Raw genomic sequence first — 18,538 nt, forward strand, 5'->3', positions numbered from 1 at the left:
AAATATCAAAACACTGAAATAATATTATCTGATTAAATAGAATTAGGCTAAAAATCAATGGTACAAAGATAACTAGAACATCTCTATAAATTGGGAAATAACCAAATACTTCTGAAATAATTCAGGAATCAAAAAGAATTCACATTGGAAGTTAGAAAATATTTTGAATTGAAAGATAAATTGTACATATCAAAATATATGAACTGAGCTAAAGCCATGCTTAGTGAAAAATGTATACTTCAAATGCATATTTTATAAAGATGGAAAGCTGAAAACTGATTATCTAAGAATCTATTTCATGGAGACAAAATGAAGAATAAGAAATTAAATCCAAAGAGTGTAGAAGGAGTGAAAAACTACGAAAAAAAACACAAAGAGCAAAAATTAATAAAATAAAAGAATGGTCCATTAAGTTTACTGATTATCTTGTCATGAATATTTTCAAATCAGCATTTGAGAAGAACCAGATTGCAGTAGTTTAAGGTAGGTGAGGATATGGAAAAAGCAAGTATAGATTACTTGAAAATTTAGCTCTCAAAGGGAGAGAGGGTAAAACAAATTTCTGCACAATCTCACTCCCTGTCATCATTAGACTACTCACAGGTTAAATATATATATTTATTCATTCAAAAGATGTTTATTGAGCACCTACTATGCTTAAACATGGGAAGCTGTGAATATAGTAGAGAATGAGAGGGACAAAGAAGTAGAAAATGAGGTTGAAAAATCGGTAATTTCAAGATTTATTTGCAGGCCAGTATAAAGGATTTTATTTTATTCTAAGTGATTGGAATCCACTAGTTAGTTTCAATATAGCAAATAGGCTATTGAGTGGATAGTTGTGGTGTCAACAGTAGCAGCAGATAAGTTAGGAGGCTATTGTAGAACTATAGGTGGAAATGTTGATGGCTTAGATTATGGTATTGGTCATGAGAATGAAGGAAAGTGGTTAGGTTCAGGATTCTTTCATTTGTTCCACAAAAATTTATTTACTTCTTACTATGTGCCAGGCACTGTGTAAATCCTTAGAATATGTTGCTTCACAGGACAGAAAAAAATGCAGCCTTTTGATGAAACTTACATTCTAGTGGTTATGCTTTGGAGGTAAAACCAATAGGTCATGCTGATGCATTTTATGTGAAGAGATGAGAAGATGAATTGAATATGACTCACAGATTTTTGGCTTAAGCAACTGGGTAAGTCGTGTTACTATTTATTAAGATGGGGACTATTGTGACAAGCACAGATTTGGAGTGGAACTTGAGTCACATTTTTATGCTCTTAAGTTCAGATGCCCATGAGACATCTCAATAGAGTTGGCAAGTAATTAGATAGAAATATATGTTCAAGAAAGGGATAAAATCTGGAAATGTATATTTGGCAGTGACCAGCAAACAGCTACTGTTTTAAATCCACAAAACTAAGTGAGATTACACATTGAGATAACAGAAACAAAAAAAAAAGCTCTGAGAATGGAGCATTCCATCATTTAGAAAGCCTATCTAGAACGGATTGGGCAGAAAAAGGAACAAAAGAAATGGTGGCAAACCTTAGATATCACTTGCAATTGCCTTTACTGTGCAGGGGAACATAGAAGATGGTATGGAATAAGATGTGTTCTCATGGGGGGATATATTTTTTCCAAAATGGAAGATAAAAGAATGCATTTGGCAAAGGAAAAGGGAGGTATTCACATTGCAGTGAAAGGAGGGCATAATTTCAAGAGCAAATGTCTTAAGAAGGTGAGAAAAAATAAAATTCAAAGCAAAGGGTCAGGGTTGGCATTACATGGAGACAACTATTTCATCCATTGTAATAATGACTTAAATTATTGCCAGTTCATAGATGAAGATACTAAAGCACAAAGAGGTTAAATAGCTTGCTCATTCTCATGAGCCAAGAAGTGGTGTAGTGGGTCTGAAGTGAGATACTGTGTTCCCAGAGTCTGTGTGCTTCACCATTGTACAAACAAAATGGGAGAATGACTATGGTTGCTAGTCAATTGGTATGTCCAATTATGATAGGATGTAGGAGCTCCTAACTAATAGCTCCTATCATGTCCATGAATTCTGAGGCTATCAGCTAACAGTATGGTGGAAAAAAGAAACATAGGTTTGAGGAAGAAGGATCAAGTATTAAATAGTAGTTTGGGAGGGTAAAAAAGCCATTGCTCCAAGAAGAGTAATGGGGCAGAATGCTGAGGCAGAGGCAGTGGGAGTGCCCATATGAGAACTGTGGTTATGACTTTAAAGTGTGAACAATCAGGAGGTATGTGTTTCCCCCCAGCAAGCTTCCAGGATCAGATTCAGGTACTGAGATAACAGGTACTTGGGTTTAACTACAATTGAAGTTTTGCCAAATGAGCAGGAAAGTGAGTGGAAGACAAAGAGAAGATGATAGAGGAGTTGAAAGAAGAGAATGTAGAAGGGAAGAAGGAAGGAAGAAAGAAACCAAGAAAGGAGAAGAAGGAAGGGAGGGAGAGTGGGAGGGAGGGAGAATGGGATGGAGGGAGGGACGAAAGTGAAGTTAAGGGAGGTTGCATGGCAGTAGTTGCAGTGATGAACCAGAAATTCTAAGGTGGATAGAGAGGGGAAAACATGGAAGAGACACTGTATTCAAGAGAGAGAAAGAGAGAGAGACTCAAAATTAAGATTTCACAGGAAGTAAAGACAAAGATAAGGTTATGATCATAAATAAGCATGTGTGACTAAGGTTGGGTTGAGAAAAAATTATTGACAGCAAGGCAGTCCAGGAACTGGAAGGCCGAGGATGGGGTCTATTATCCATATGAATATTGAAGATCCCCCAGAAAAGATGACATTGGTATGAGTGTTGGGTTGACAGGGAAATGGATGCTAAAGTCATCAACTAATAAAGGAGTACAACTAATAAAGGGTAACAGCACAGATAGGTAACAGCAGTGATAAGGAAAATCAGTAGTGAAGTCTAATGACCTGAACTTCAGAGACACCAAAGGATCTGGGTTTGAGGAAGGAGGAAAAAGATATGGTTTGGGCATTGCAGTGGGGAGCAAAAAGGATACCTTAGATTAAAAGATGTTTTAGAGATGCCAGTTGGCAGTTACAATCCCTGCTATGTTTATTGAGAAATGCAAGTTTGCATGTTTGACATGGAGATGTTCTTAAGTTTGTGTATGGCTATTCAGAACATAATGTTTTATTACCAAAGTTAAGTCTTGGGGGGAGTTGAAGAGCAAATCAAATCATGCTTAAGCTTTGCGGTCAAGTTTCCTAATTATCACCAATGATTGAATTTTGAAAAAATAGGCAAGAAATATTTCCAATTATTTGTCCCTTAGGAAAGGCAGCATTTTTCAGCTTTTTAAAAAAATCTGAACCATGGTTAGAAAAAAAAATGATAACAAGAGCTAACATTTATTGAGGGCTTACTATATGCCAGGTACTCTTCTAGATACTTTACATATAGCAATTCATTTAATCACCACTACAACTGTGTGAGTAATGCAATCATACAGCCACCTGGGAAAGTCTTGATTTAGGCCTATTTTTCCAATACCTTGTGTGATTTAGAATTTGTCCTGGATTACTCATTTTAAACAAAATGTTTTTTATTAATAGTTGCATTAAAATAAGTGGAAACGGGTTTGGTTGACCTCCACTTTATAGACCTGGATTCTGTCATAGGGTGATCCCCCGGTATAGGGGCATGCATGTGCAGTGAACGAGTTCTCACCTTAACACATGGTGAAATCGAAAAAATAATAATAATCACTACTATCCAGTCATCTTTTCTTCACATGTTCCAGATGCAGTGTCATAACTAACACTCCCTTTCCAGGATAGCTTGCGGGAGGGGAGCTTGCTTATAAAATGCAGTGCAATTGGACACCAGAGGCTGGGGACAGATGTTGCTCTCTATCAGTGATGGGTCACTGCTGCCCCTACTGGTCACTTGGGATACCAGCCTTGTTCTATGGCATGGCATGGCATGGCATGGCATGCAAAATCCATGAAGCCACCGGGCTATCACTTCGTAGGGTCAGTGGGAAACATGGAAAATCACAGGTTCTGTAAACATAAAACAAAAAGGAAAGAAAAACTGAGCAGTCTTGCTGTTGAGCATCTGAATGCTCATAATTGAGTGATTTTTTCATTTTTGTATGATATAAATCCGTTTTAACTACGTTTTATTGTTTGATAAAACTTTTTTTTACTTTGCAATAGTCAACATTATAGAGTTGTAATGTCTGTCAGTGCCACTTGCCATTATCAAAATTGTCCTTGTTTGGATTAAATTAAGTGAGTAAATTACCTAATAACAATGAAGATACTGTTCTTATCTCAATTTACAGATGAGGAAACTAATGCAAAAAGAAAATAGGGTGAGGCAAGGTGAAGCAAATAGGGTGAGGCAAGTGAGTCACACAAGTACAGGGTCAGATCCTGTTTTATTTTTTATTTAATGTTTTGTTCACCATGGATTTTTTTGTATTAATAATGATATTTGCAAACATTGCATTAAATATCATTTGAGTACTGGAGTTTTGGGTACCCCCTCAGATTTTGCCCCTGAGGCCTCACTTGTTTTCCCCTAGTTTGGGGCCCACCTAGTCATGAACTACTAAATTAATTTTCACAGAAATGCATTGTGGCCTGAGTTAATTTTTTTTAAATTATTTAAAAATGTTCAATATTTGGGCCGGGAGCGGTGGCTCACACTTGTAATCCCAGCACTTTGGGAGGCCGAGGTGGGTGGATCACCTGAGGGCAAGAGTTTGAGACCAGCCTGGCCAACATGTGAAACCCTGTCTCTACTAAAAATACAAAAATCAGCCAGGCATGGTGGCATGCACCTGTGGTCCCAGGAACTCATGAGGCTGAGGCAGGAGAATCGCTTGAACCCGGGAGGTGGAGACTGCAGTGAGCTGAGATCACGCCACTGTACTCCAGCCTGGGCGACAGAGTGAGACTCTATCTATCTCAAAAAAAAAAAAAAAAGTAAATATTCCCAAGGCAATATGTCATCTCTTTAATTTCCTACTGAGAAACTGACCTCTGAAATAACATACAGGTTGATATTTTAGAAGGTATAACAAAAAAAAAGAGCAGATCATCTCCCAAAAAGACAATGGCATTAAGCTTTATTCAGGGAAGGTATTTATTGAGAGAACACCTGAGATTACATTTGCATGCATGGGAAGAGTGTCTGGTATTTACTGAGCAATCAGGTTATCAAATGGGGTCACTTTCAAGGAGTGGCCGGGCAATGTGCAACTAGGTGTATTTGCTTTGATTATCTTTTCTAGGTTTTGTAAAGCGGCCACTGTCAATTTTATCAAAACAGAGTTTCTCAGAAACAATCACTCCCAGATCTTCCCTGACAGAACTGGCCAACCCCAGTCTATTAGAAGCTGATGCCCCAGGTCTATGCAATAAAACTCTATTTTAATGTTATCTCCTCTGCTCCAATAAGAAATATGTGCACCATGTGAAGTTATAACAACTTCTCTACAATGCAGCCTCACCTGCATTTATCTCCCACTTTCATTTTATATCTGGCTGCACCGTACCTTACTTCTGGCATTGTGCCTAATTTCAGATGTTTCCAGTTACCCAGATAGCCCTGACTTCTTTTTGTTCAGCTACTAAATAGAAATTGTGGCTGCTTGAGAACATGGTTATGGCATGTGGGCCACCTAATGACAAGTTGCCTTTTACTTATTTTTCTTCTATTTTGTTTTTAATTGACACATAATAGTTGTATATATTTATGGGGTACAATGTGAGGTTTTAAGGTTTTATACATTGTATTATGATCAAATCAGGATAATTACGGTATCAATCATATGAAACACTTATTTCTTCACCAAATCATCTCTTCTAGATATTTTGAAATATACAATACATTATCATTAACCATTTTCACCCAACTGTGCAATAGAAGACCAGAACTTATTCCTCCTATCTAACTGTAACATAGTACCCATTGACTAACTTCTCCTCATCTCTCCCTCCCCCTCCCCCTCATTTTCTCTAGGCACTGATAACCACTATTATACTCTCTACCCCCATGAGATCAAATTTTTTAGATTCCACATATGAGTGAGATCATGTCCTTTGCAGGGACATGGATGGAGCTGCAGGGCATTATCCTCAGCAAACTAATGTAAGAACAGAAAACCAAATACTACTCATTCTCACTTCTAAGTGGGAGCTAATGATGAGAACGCAGGGACACATAGAGGGGAACAACACACACTGGGGTCTTTTGGAGGGTGGAGGGTGGAAGGACAGAGAGGATCAGGTAAAACTAATGGGTACTAGGCTTAAGACCTGGGGTGATGAAATAATCTGTACAACAGACCCCCAGTTACAGACATGACCCTCAGTGTGGGATAGGTGAAATGTGAGAGATGGAGGTAGCGATGTCCATGAGGCAGTCCAGCACTCAGGAGAGAGGACTGGGTTGGACAGACATGCTGAGAAGTCATTAGGATATAGATGGAAGTTAAAGCTATGGAAGTGGATGAGATTACCCAGCAGGAGTGTACAGAGTGAGAAGAGAAGTGGAGGAGAAAGGTTGAGAAAGAGCAGGAAGGGGCAGGGAAGGAGCAGGAAGAGGAAATGGAAGGGGAAGGCAGTGTAAGGGAAGGCAGTGTAAGGCAAGGCAGAGGGCTGAGGGCAAACCCCTGTGAGCACCAGCATATCAGAGACAGGCAGGGGGAAAGGAGCCCATGAGAGAGACAGAGAAGGTCAGACGGCTATGTAATCACTCAGAGGCTAGAAAAAGAAACATATTCAGGAAGAAAATTCATAGTATCTAAAGATGTGGAGTTCACATAAAATAAAAGCTAAGAAGCAGCCATGGATTTTAGGAAGTCAGAGGACATTGGTAACCTCAACAACAGCAGGCTCAGTGGAGAGACAGAGGCAGACACAAGATTTTAGGCAGTATAGTAGTGAAGTGGACAGTGAGGAAGTGAGGACATTGAATGCAGCCATTTTATCCAAGAAAAAGAGACAGAAGTGGCTGAGGAGGCATATAGGCCATGGATTTTTTTGTTGGTTGGTTGGTTCTTTTGCTTTTTATTTAGTGTTTTTTTTAATGAGCAACTTGAGTACATTTAAATGCTGATGACAGAGTTGTTTATAGAGAGAATAATATTACTTACAGGAGTTTTGAGGAAAGGTGGGAGAGCATGCTTAGGTGGAGCCACTAGCCATACCCAGTAGAAGGTATTCCTTCTGATAACTGGGAGACGAAAGAAGGAATAAGAATAAGGACATGGCAAGTTTGTGGGTGGGTGGGTAGGCAGACAGGATTTTGAAGGAATCCCCACATGATGGCATCTGATTGTTTTCTGTGACACAGGAAACACATTCATTTTCAGAGAATAAAGAGGGAGGTGACAGAGTAGGAGGTGTGAGAACAGTGGGAAAACTTTGAAATGTTTGTGAATTGTGAAATACATCACCAGGAACCCACAGAAGTTTTCTCAAGCAGGCTTAGGGTCCATCGGACGTAGGGGAAATTGGATATGTAGGGGCATCAATGTGCTGGATTCGGTGAGGTTCTCCAGAGGAGCTCAGCAGCCTAGAATAACCAGATGGTGGGTTCCACAACTGATCCAGGCAGGACTGACTGAAATAAAAATGGGCAACCCCTGGTTCAAAAACAATTAAGAATTTCAAGATGGCAACGGCAGAGCATTAAACTAAGCCTAGCACCCCTCTGTGTATGGACCCTCTGTGTCTGCACAGGTTGCATGCTCGTGAAGCCAATCTTGGATCCAAGCTGAGGGTTTTGCCAGACAGGATGGATGAATGGATAAAAATATGAATCACGTGATGGTCCAAGCAGGGTAGAGAAATGGGGATATTGTAAAGAAGAGATGAGAATGAAAGGAGAATATTTTACACATAAGTGAAATAAATGTAAGCAATAAAATGTGGCAGTTAGCCCACTTATTTACTTCTTTATTTGCAATAAAACAGTTAACTCTAGCTTTTAATTTCAATGATTCTTTATATTTCTATAGTTACCAAATTTAGTTGAAGTTCTAGTTTTGCACAGACCTTCTTAAGGGAGTTTTGCTTTACAGATTTTTTGAAGGGAGTTCAATGTTTAAATGAGAAAGAAAACTTGTATCAACTGGTGTCCTTTTTGTGTTGTTTTGTTTACTGGGGTGGACAGGCTCAGACAAATATTTCAATGCAGAATGTTGTGTGCTGTGGGAAAGGTTTAAGTGCATGATTTAAAGTGATGACTGAGGACAAAGCATCTTCTCCACTTGGTAGTGCCAGGGAGTTGAGCCTTTGTCTGGGTCTTGACACAGGAGTAGAAATTTGCCAGGTCAAAAGGAAAATTAAGAGGATATCCAGGCTGAGGAAACAGTTATGCAGAGGTTCAGATGTTAGAAACGACATGATGCTTTCACTACATCATAAAGAGTTGAGTCAGGAAAGTGCTAAAGCATGGGGCCTAAAAGGAAGGAAGACTTCAGTTGCTCTTGAACTGGGAGCCACCAAAAGGCTTTATAAATGATAGAATACTACAATCAGATTGGAACTGTGGAAATATCACTCTGTATAGAAAGGATCAGATTGGAATAAGGCACAAGATCAGGAAAATGCTGCTTCAGCATTTCAACTTAAAAACACCCTTAATTTTATAAGTAGTCTACACTTCCCTGAAGCCCCTCCCTAGAGGCATAGATCATTATTACTATTTTAGTTTGCCTTTTTGTAATTTTGCTAGAACTAGCTTTCCAAATCTGGGATGTATATTATAAACTTACCAAAGCTTGTCTTAAGTGTGAATATAAAAGTGGCTTTCTGGTTTGAATTCTTTGCAGTAACACAGGTGTCTTATCATTGCTGTAACAAATCACTACAAACTTAATGGCTTAAAACAGGAAAAACTTATTATCTACACTTCTGTAGGTCCAAAATGGGCCTCACTAGGTTAAAATCAAGGTATTGGCAGGACTGCATTGCTTCTGGAGGGTTGTCACGGGGGTTCAAGGGATTGGGGGCCATTTCAAAGAAAAAGATATGACCACGCAGGCAGTAATACACAACAAAGTTTACTGGGTGGCACTTGGACAGGGTTGCGTGAAAAGGTGGCTCCTCACAGCATGAAATGATCCAGAGGCTTAGAGACAGGGGCCACCATACAGAGAGGAGAGGACAAGGGGACTCCCAGTGGGGAGGTGAATCAGAGGGGGCTCACCTGTCTAGGTGATGTTGCTCAGCTGCACAGTGGGGGAGCCTCTGGGTCAGAGAGCTTCAAAGAGCAGCAGTGCCATGGGGCCCTGTAAGTGCAAGGGCCAGCAGATGCTAGGCATGGTTTCGTGGGCTATGCAAAGCAGTCAGGGTCTAGATGGCTAAAAATCTGCTTGTTTAGGCTATTTTTAAAATAATGGAATGTGTAAAATTTGAGTTTGGTGCCAGCAAGCTTTGGAGATAACAGGTCTCAACCTATAGTGGGGAAATAAACAACCAAGGGGACAATACTCAGAGGCCATCTTTGGCTCATTTATATAACAGTGTTCTAGGGGAGAATCTGATTTCTTGACTTTTCCAACTTCTAGAGGCTACTTACATTCCTTGGCTCATAGTCCCCTTTCTCCAAAGGGGAAAGTTGTTCAAAGCCATAACATTGCATTTCTCTGACCCTTCTTCCATTGCCATGTCTACCTCTGACCACAGTTGAGAAAGGTTCTCCATTTCTAAGAGTCATGTGATTAAATTGTGAGCACCTAGATCATCTAGGGCCCTCTCCCCATCCTTAGTTTCTTAATCACATCTGCAAAGCCCCTCTGCTTTGTAGGATAACATATTCACAGGTTCCAAGGATTAGGACACAGACATCTTTGGTAGGCATTATCCTGCCTGCCACAAACAGCAATGGTTTCCACTCCAACTCTGAGAGCATCCGTTGGGCACTGTAGCATGCTCCACGCACACTCAGGGCAGTCCAGAAGTACCAGGAGGTGAATGCTACAGGAGTGGCCCTCAACCAATGAGAACTGGGAGTTGGTGGCCAAATACCAAGCTTCCTCAACCCTTGGTAAGTCAAGTCTCAGTCTCTCAGAGGTTTGAGCCCCATTTGGCAACCATGGTCACCCGCTGATTATTCACACATCCTTTATTGACTTTTCTCCTTTCCTTGTCCTACTTCCCCACTCCCTCACCACACTTCTATTGTTGCCTCCCAAGTAAACCTCTTGCATGCAATCCCTCATCTCAGGGTTGCTTTGGAGAGAACAAAAACAAACTAAGGTGCAATGCCTCCTAGGCCAAGGACCTCATGAGAATCACAACCCACTGAACCCCATCCTCGGCCTCCCCACTAAACACCAAACAGATTCTGGAGGACTTTTTGTGCCTAAAGGGTGGAAACAGAGGGAATCTAGGAGCAGCAAGTGTCAAACGATGGTTTATTGTACCTTACAGTTGGCATTGCTAAAATATTTCTGTGCTGCTGAGCTTCTAAAATAGGTTTCATAACACAATTCTATTGCTTTACGTCCCTGAAATCAAGCCTGTGCCTTCAGCTCTACTAGTGTTTCATAAAGGCTATGATGGCAGATACCTTGAACCTTCTTCTTTCACTATCTAGCTCTTAATTGGTGTAAGATTCTTTTTTTCCACTTTAAAATCCAGATCCTGCACAATGGCTTAAGATTCTTAATGGCAACTTGAGCTGTAGTTATTTCAGCATAACTGGACTCTCATGAAAAGATCGAGCTAAATGACAGAAAAGTCTGGTGCTTCCTTGGCATTACATCAGAGATGTGGGTTTGCCTAATCATAGTAGTAATTTGTCTCTATCACTGTTATTCTTGTTTTTAACAAGCTGATTTGGGGACAATATGCTTAAATGGAGTTATTTCCCACCTGATTGATGAGGCAGCAGCAGACGCGAGTATAACCGTTTATAAAATAAATGACCTTGGCTCTGTGCAGGAGTGGGTAAAAGGAAACGACCCCTGCCTTCTTAGTTTTCATTCTAAGCTGCTAGACAATCCTAGATTTCATTTCTTCAACAAATATTTTTTGAATGCTTGCCTTGTACAGTGTTTTGTTTTAGATAAGGGGCAGATAAAAAAAACTGCTTGAAACCTGTTTTCACAAAATTTTAGAGGTCAATATCAGAAAAAAAGTACAAAAATGTTCTAATATGGGGTAGAGAATTTTAAGAACCATAAAAGAGTTATAGTTGGAGCTGTGGCAATTCCCAGGAAGGGGGAGTATAGTGTACTTCCAGCTCTTAAGGAGGGAGGAGATTCTCAAGAAAGAAGCAGCATTTGTAAAGCTCATTTTATCTTAGAATGTTAACTGTAAGTTATTCTAAACTCATCTTGTTATTGTCAGTAAATGAAACAGAGATTAAATAATTAAATAGGTAATGAAAACTACATTCTTTAAGGTGGCATTTAATGCTCATTAGAAAGTAGCCTCATCCTGCCTTGCTGATACACATTTACGTCAGATGAACCTGGAGAGCTTCCCACTCCAAGACCTTCAAGAGGAAAGTGAGAGTCAGTGACACGGAAGCTTTGTTTGATCTAAGGCAATGGTTCTCAGCCAGGAGCTATTTTTCCCCACCCCAGGGGACATTTGGCAATGTATGGAGGCGTTTTTAGTTCTCACAACTTGGGGTTGGGGACTGTGTGTGTTGCTGAACTCTAATGAGTAGAGACCAGGGATGCTGCTAAACATCCTACAGTGCACAGGATGGTGCCCATAGCAAAGAATCATCTGACCCGAATATGGATAGCGTCAAGTTTGAAAAACCCTAATCTAAGGGACAGAAGCATGCTGTGCACACAGAGGACTGAGGTTTAGCCTCATGAGTGCAATCTGCTTATGAATAAAGATGTCACTCCTGTCAGGAGTAATTAATTAGAGCTAGTATAACCCAGTTGACAAAATAGTCAGAAAAACCTTTCATTAAGAATTTCCTCTTTTGTAAGTGAACTCTTTTACTCTACATAAAGTTCTTTTTATTTACATCATATAGCAAATCAGGGATCCAAAATATGGTTCTTCGTACTGGTAATGAACAGGGGCATGAATTTTGTTGGGTGTATGATTTAATTGCTTTTCAAAATGTTGACATGTTGACATGGGTGTAAAAACATCAGGAGATTAAGTTATTAAATGCCTCCACTTCATTCCACTCTATCTGCTGCTGCTAGGATTTGTTCAAGAGCAACAGAAGTCATATCAGAAATGAGCTCTGGTATTTTCTAGAAACAAGGTAACCCATTACAGCATGGTTCTCAATCCTGGTTACACACTAGAGACACCTGGGAGCTTTTTAAAATCTAAATGCCCAGACCCCACCTCAGACCATTAAATCAGAATATTTAGGTGTAGAGCCCAGACATCTTGGTTTTATAAGGCTTCCCAGGTGGTTGCAATGTGAAGCCAAGTTTGAGAACCTTGCTTCTTTAAATGTCATCTGTTGACCAGCAGCATCAGCATCACCTACAGCTTGCTAGAAATGCAGCCTCTCAGGCCCTACCCCAGACCTGTGGAATCAAAACATGCTTTATAACAGGATTCTCAGGAGATTCACTAGCACATTAAAGCTTGAGAAGTGCTGCTCTAGAATATATTGCAGAGAGTCCACTTTTAAATTGTATGCATGTTGCAATATGCACAGTCTAAAACAAGGCATACTATTAAGACATGGTAAAAAGCTCCAAAGCTTTAAATAGAATTATTTTCACTTGGTAAGAAATATTAAGTTTATTACTATGGCTGCTTGTGTTTTGCACTAAATTTTATTTATTTTTAATTGTGAAAGATTTCAATCATATAGAGTAATTTAACCCTATGTTGCTTGTTGTTTTGTTTCTCTCAAGAAGAGTAATCACTAAGTAGCCTAGGATTATCATTCTGGTATTAGGAGCCAAATGGGAACCCCATGAAAGACCTTTTCCTATAACTGAGAAGGTTCCTTCTCAGCTCTGTGTTCACATACACAAGGAGGAAATGATCTGAAATGGCATGTAACAGGATCCATGATAGAGTGAGGAGCTTCACCTTTGTTAACAAGATTGAACAGTGCACACATGCATTGTAGTAAAACAGTAATTCTAAATAGTCATACAACTTCATTCTGGAAAGCACAAAATGCTTCAAATTATGGTAGTTTGGCAGTGATATCTCCACAGGGAGTTTATAAGGTTTGCTGAATGTAGTACAGCCAATTCCTGACTGCCAGACCTGAGACGCCTTAATTCAACACAGAATCATTGAATGTTCTTTCACACTTCCTGTCTTTTAGGGCAGATTGATTAAAATAAAACTTACAAAAATACCTGTCTTAAAGTCAGCCTTCTTCATCCCAGCCAAGTACCCTATCCTGTCAATATGTTTCATTACAGCACCATTTCCTGGAATTACTGCCATTGAATTCCCGTCCTCTTAATAACATATACTTTTTCTCTCCAAGACATTCAAAAAAGAATATGAGAGAGAAGCATGACATAGTGACACATGCTTAGGGCCAGGAGTCCAGCTGGCTGAGTCTAAATCCTGGCTGGTGCTTTATTTGCTGGGTGATTAGAGTCATGGCCTAACCACTCTGGGTCTTAGTTTCTTCATCTGTAGAAAGAGTCTAATAAAGTCCTTTCTCATGGGCTGCTGTTAGGAGCAAGCAAGATTATGCACGTGAAGAACAGTGCCTTGCATACAGCCAATACTTATGAAGTATTTCCTTTCGCCTGCTTTTTGACATGAGAATTGACATGAGAATATTGCATGATACAGAGTTTGGAGCATGAATCCCTTCACCCTGGTAGTGAGCTTAGAACCTGATAGGTAGTTTTTTAACCCACCCCCCACCCCCCACCCTCTAAAAAAAACAAAAAACAACAACAACAAAGAAAATATCATGGTATATCCTGCTTTGTAAAAGTAAATACTACTTTGTGAAACTTTTGTTGCCATTAGATATATTAATGTGTGTGGAAGTGTGTGTATGTGTGTCCTGGTTAGTAATGGAAAATATGTTTTCCTACTTTGAGTGACAGCAAAAAAGGTGTGTGTGTGTGCACGCGCATGTGTTGCATGCACTGATGACAGTCTATTTTTTTCTAGCTTTAAGGTATAATTGACAATTAGAGATCATATATATTTAAGGTATACGACTTGATGATTTGATATATGTATACACTGTGAAATAATCACCATGATTAAACTAATTAACATGTCCATCATCTCACATTGTTACCAGTTTCTTTTTTTTCCTTCGTTTCTACCTTCTTTCCTTCCCTCCCTCCTTCTTTCTTTCATGAGAACACTAAAGATCTACCCCCTTAGCAAATTTCAAGTATACAATACAGTATTGTTAACTATAGTCACATTGTTGTACATTAGATCTCCAGAGCTTATTCATCTCGCAGAACTGAAACTTTGTATCCCTTGACCAACATCTTCCCCTTTCCCCTCACTCTATCCCTTGGCAACCACCATTCTATTCTCTGCTTCTGTGCGTTTGATTATTTTAGATTCCACATGTAAGTGAGAACCTGCAGTATTTCACAGCAAAAAGTTTTGAAGGCCAGTGCTCTCAGGGTGGATCAGGCCAGGTAAACAAATTCACCTGACCATCTCAGGCTTAAACCTTCTCACATACCCTCAAGAGGCAGTCACAGACACAGTAGGAGGGGTCATTTGGTTGCCATTGATGACAGGGACAGGAGGTATATGTTGCACTAACTATATTGCACCTCACTAAAACTTGCTAAGCCCTCGCTTTTGTTTGACCATCCCACACTCACACGCCACCTGAGTATTATGATGCCCATGACCCAGTGGGCTCATCACTCCGTGACCTGCCTTCAGAGTTCAAGCTGTGTCATCTTCAGCTGGACACAACATCTGCCCATTTATACAGCACACAGCTGGGGGAAAAGAGAGACATCAGGCCAGGCGCGGTGGCTCACGTCTGTAATTCCAGCACTTTGGGAGGCCGAGGTGGGTGGATGGCCTGGGGTCAGGAGTTTGAGACCAGCCTGACCAACATGGAGAAACCCCGTCTCTACTAAAAATACAAAATTAGCCGGGCACGGTGGCTCATGCCTGTAATCCCAGCTACTCGGGAAGCTGAGGCAGGAGAATCACTTGAACCTGGGAGGCGGAGGTTGCGGTGAGCCGAGATTGCGCCATTGCACTCTAGTCTGGGCAACAAGAGAGAAACTCCGTCTCCACACAAAAAGAAAAAAAGAGAGACAGAGACAACAAAAAGAAAAAAAGAGAGAGAGAGACAGCAACTCAGGAGTTAAGTCCATTTTCTATGAAAATATATCGTCTTAGAACCATATCAGGTTTTCCTTTTTGCCTCTGATTATAACTATTGTATTGACATCTTTGAAAACGAAAGGGAGAGCTGGGCCCAGTGGTGCATGCCTGTAATCCCCGCTACTTGAGTGGCTGAGATGGGAGGATCACGTAGGCCAGCAGTTCAAGGCTGCAGTGAGCTATGATCACGGCACTGCACTGCAGCCCGGACAACAGAGCAAGACCTTGTCTCATTAAAAAGGAGTAGGGAAGGGCTACAGACCCCCCATCATGTGCCAAATACTGTGTTACATACCTTCATGCACACTTTCTTAACTAGAAACTCAGCTGGTCAACAATTAGATCAACAGATACTGGCATTATTTTCCCATAGTGACCAATCTGTCTTCTGTGTTTACTTCAATCAATCTTCCCTCTGGGCCTATAGACAAGTTTTCTCTCTGAAATATTAAATCTGGTAACCGTAATAATGAAGCAGAGAAAAGGGGAACTCTTGGAAATGCACTACAGATACTCCACCAAACAAACTCTCATTTTATCCATAATTTTCCATTTTCTTTTTCCATTTTTTTCCAGCAAGAGTTGCGTATAAGAAGCTATAAGCGACAGTGAACAAACAAATGGTTGCAGGGAAAGCATAAGGGAGCTAGGACAGAGATGATCTGCAAAGCTAAATCATAAGCCAGAATAATGGAGCATAGACTGTGTTTCTGGTTCACTCTGCTGCTTTGATCTGCAGTCCAATGCTCTACCTCTGAGCTATACCCCCTCACTCTGCTGCTTTGAATGTCCTTGAGAGAAGCAATAGGAAAGTGCCTCCTGATGGTTTACAGTGTTCACCTGCTTCAGTAACTGCTAATTTTAAACCAGAACCTACAGTCCATATTCATTAAAGAAGAGCTAGCTTACTAACATCATTCAAATTCAGGAGATAAGATTGGCCAGAGAAAGCAGGTTTATAGTTTTTCACCTGGAGAAACACATTTGTTCTGCAGCTGTGGAAAGCAATGACATGATGGCCCACAGATGTCTCTCTCCTCAGGACACGCCTCACTGCCCCTCTGCTAGAAACCTCCTAACACTTCTCCAAGTCACACCTGGGCGATTTCATCATGAACCTAACCTGTCTCTTCTAAGTTGGTAGGAAGACATCGAGGGCCAGACCAAATACAGATCTGATCCTAGTGATTGAGTTCTCAGTTCTTGAGTTTACTGAGCCCCCTGCAGAAACAAACAACTCACCAAACTTCCACTGCAAACAGCATTGACTTTCATCCCTCTGAGCTACTTCCAGCAGAAATTGAGCAGTAAGAGGGAAGAGGGGAAAGAAAGCAGTGGCTATCTGAAAGCTTGATATCATTGCTTGAAGCATCTAGGCTATCAAAACAATATAAAGACAGGCCTCTGTGAACACCCTGTGTCAGCCTCTAAAAGGACATACATTCATTATTTACATAATGTGAGGTAACATGTTACTATATCAGGAGTTTTCTTATTCTATATTCTATATTTTATATATTCTATATTAGAGTCATCTTCAAAATTATAACAGCAGCAAAGGGACTTGTTGCCTAATTAAAACCCCTAAAAATGATGAAATAAAATATTATGTAAGTCAAAGATAATTGAAAGAGGAAAATATGCCCGAACTGAACTGTTGTTACGGTTGATTATATTAGAACAGGGTTTCTCAAAACTGGACTAGAAACTTCTGAGAGATTATGGAGGGCCATAGCAGGACATAGCTTATCAAATACATCTTTCCTGAACTTGGGTCAGCACCTTCAATGTGGTTTACCCTCTTAGACTTCTTAACTTAGCAGTTTTTACACACAGAGACTCCATAAATAGAAGAGATATAAATTTTCACCTAGTCCCCTAACCCATTCAACATTTCCAACAAATGGCTGAATACTTGACTATTTCTAGCAATGGTGAGTTCATTACCTTCCAAGGTGGTATGTTCCATGTTCAGTCAGAGTTGTTAAAAGTTCATCCTCATATAGAGTTGAATTCTGTCTCCCTGTAATATCAACCAATAGTCTCTGATTAGTTTCCTTGGAGCCATTAATACAAATATGAGTGAACTCAAAAGAGCCCTTCATTCTTTTGAAAATACTTGTCATATCAGCCAGGCTTATCTCTTCCCAAGGCCAGCCTTTTGTTGTTCCTTCTATTCTTGTTCCTTCTATGCTTCCTCATGTGTTGTCACTTTCAGGAACATTCACCACCCTGGGAGGGTTCCCTTGCCCCCAAACTTATTCTCAATCTGTCCTGTTTGTATCTCATAATCCTACCCCTTTTTCTACCCAGTGACCCAGGCACAACTGTTTATAAATTGGAATATCAATGAGATTCTCTCTTTCAAGAATTCAAACAGAGGTTCTGATACTCTAATTAGATGATAGTGAGGACTTAAGTTGAACAGTTTCACATAGAGCTGAGGCGGTGTGGCCTGATTGGAACATGCATGATTATGGGAACCTGGTAAGAGAAGAGCAGAAATTGGAGAGAGTATGAGCCCTGAGAAATTGAGAACACTCTCACTTCATGACTTGCTCATTGGAGCTCCTGGGCTAGATAGCCCTGTGTATACCATCATGCTAACATTTATTGAGCATACACTATATACCAGGCATGTAAACTTTTAATGTACATTTCTCTGAATCTTCTCAAAAAACCCTCTAAGGAAGGAGATATCATCTCTATTTTACTACAAAAGAGACTGAGGCACGTAGTTAAAGTGACTTACCCAGTTCCCACAATGGTTAGTGGCAGAGCCAAGATTTGAAACCAGAGTTTTTGCTCCAGAGCCCAGGCTTCTCACCTTTACAGGGCATTGCTTCCCTATCCTTGGAAACTTATGAGATTATCTTACAATAATTTGCTTATAATAATTCCTTAAAGACAGTCCCATTTATTTAAGCTACGAGTGAGTTTCTGTCCTTTGTAACAAATCTTCCGCGATTAAGATGCCAGATGGTTAAAAGATACCAACTAATGGCCAAATGGCAGAGGCAGTGCATTTTGTCATGTTATTATAGAAAAAAATGCCATCTAGCTTTCCTTCAATTGCCTTGGCATAACATTACCTTTTCCATAGTATCTGGTGGTCTGTTCCTTTGCCAGAGCAGGTATCACATTATATTATAGTCATTTGTCTGTATCAGGGTTTCCCAACCTTAGCACTGTTGAGATTTGATGCTCGATAATTCATGCTTTGTGGTGGGGCCTAT

At 40.1% G+C, this 18,538-nt stretch overlaps 2 protein-coding genes across 5 annotated transcripts in view; one reads left to right on the forward strand and one right to left on the reverse strand.

Moving 5' to 3' along the window:
- The window catches only part of GLRA2 (glycine receptor alpha 2), a 321,026-nt gene that overhangs the window by 282,996 nt on the left and 19,492 nt on the right, over window positions 1–18,538 (forward strand). The window lies entirely within an intron of this gene.
- FANCB (FA complementation group B) overlaps window positions 1–18,538 on the reverse strand; it is a 197,886-nt gene that overhangs the window by 5,441 nt on the left and 173,907 nt on the right. The window contains exon 14 of the mRNA XM_063703003.1: window positions 17,250–17,325. The gene's annotated coding sequence lies outside the window, so the exon portion shown is untranslated. The remainder of the gene's footprint in view (window positions 1–17,249; window positions 17,326–18,538) is intronic.

This window comes from Gorilla gorilla, chromosome X (assembly GCF_029281585.2).
Source record: "Gorilla gorilla gorilla isolate KB3781 chromosome X, NHGRI_mGorGor1-v2.1_pri, whole genome shotgun sequence".
Lineage (NCBI taxonomy): Eukaryota > Metazoa > Chordata > Mammalia > Primates > Hominidae > Gorilla > Gorilla gorilla.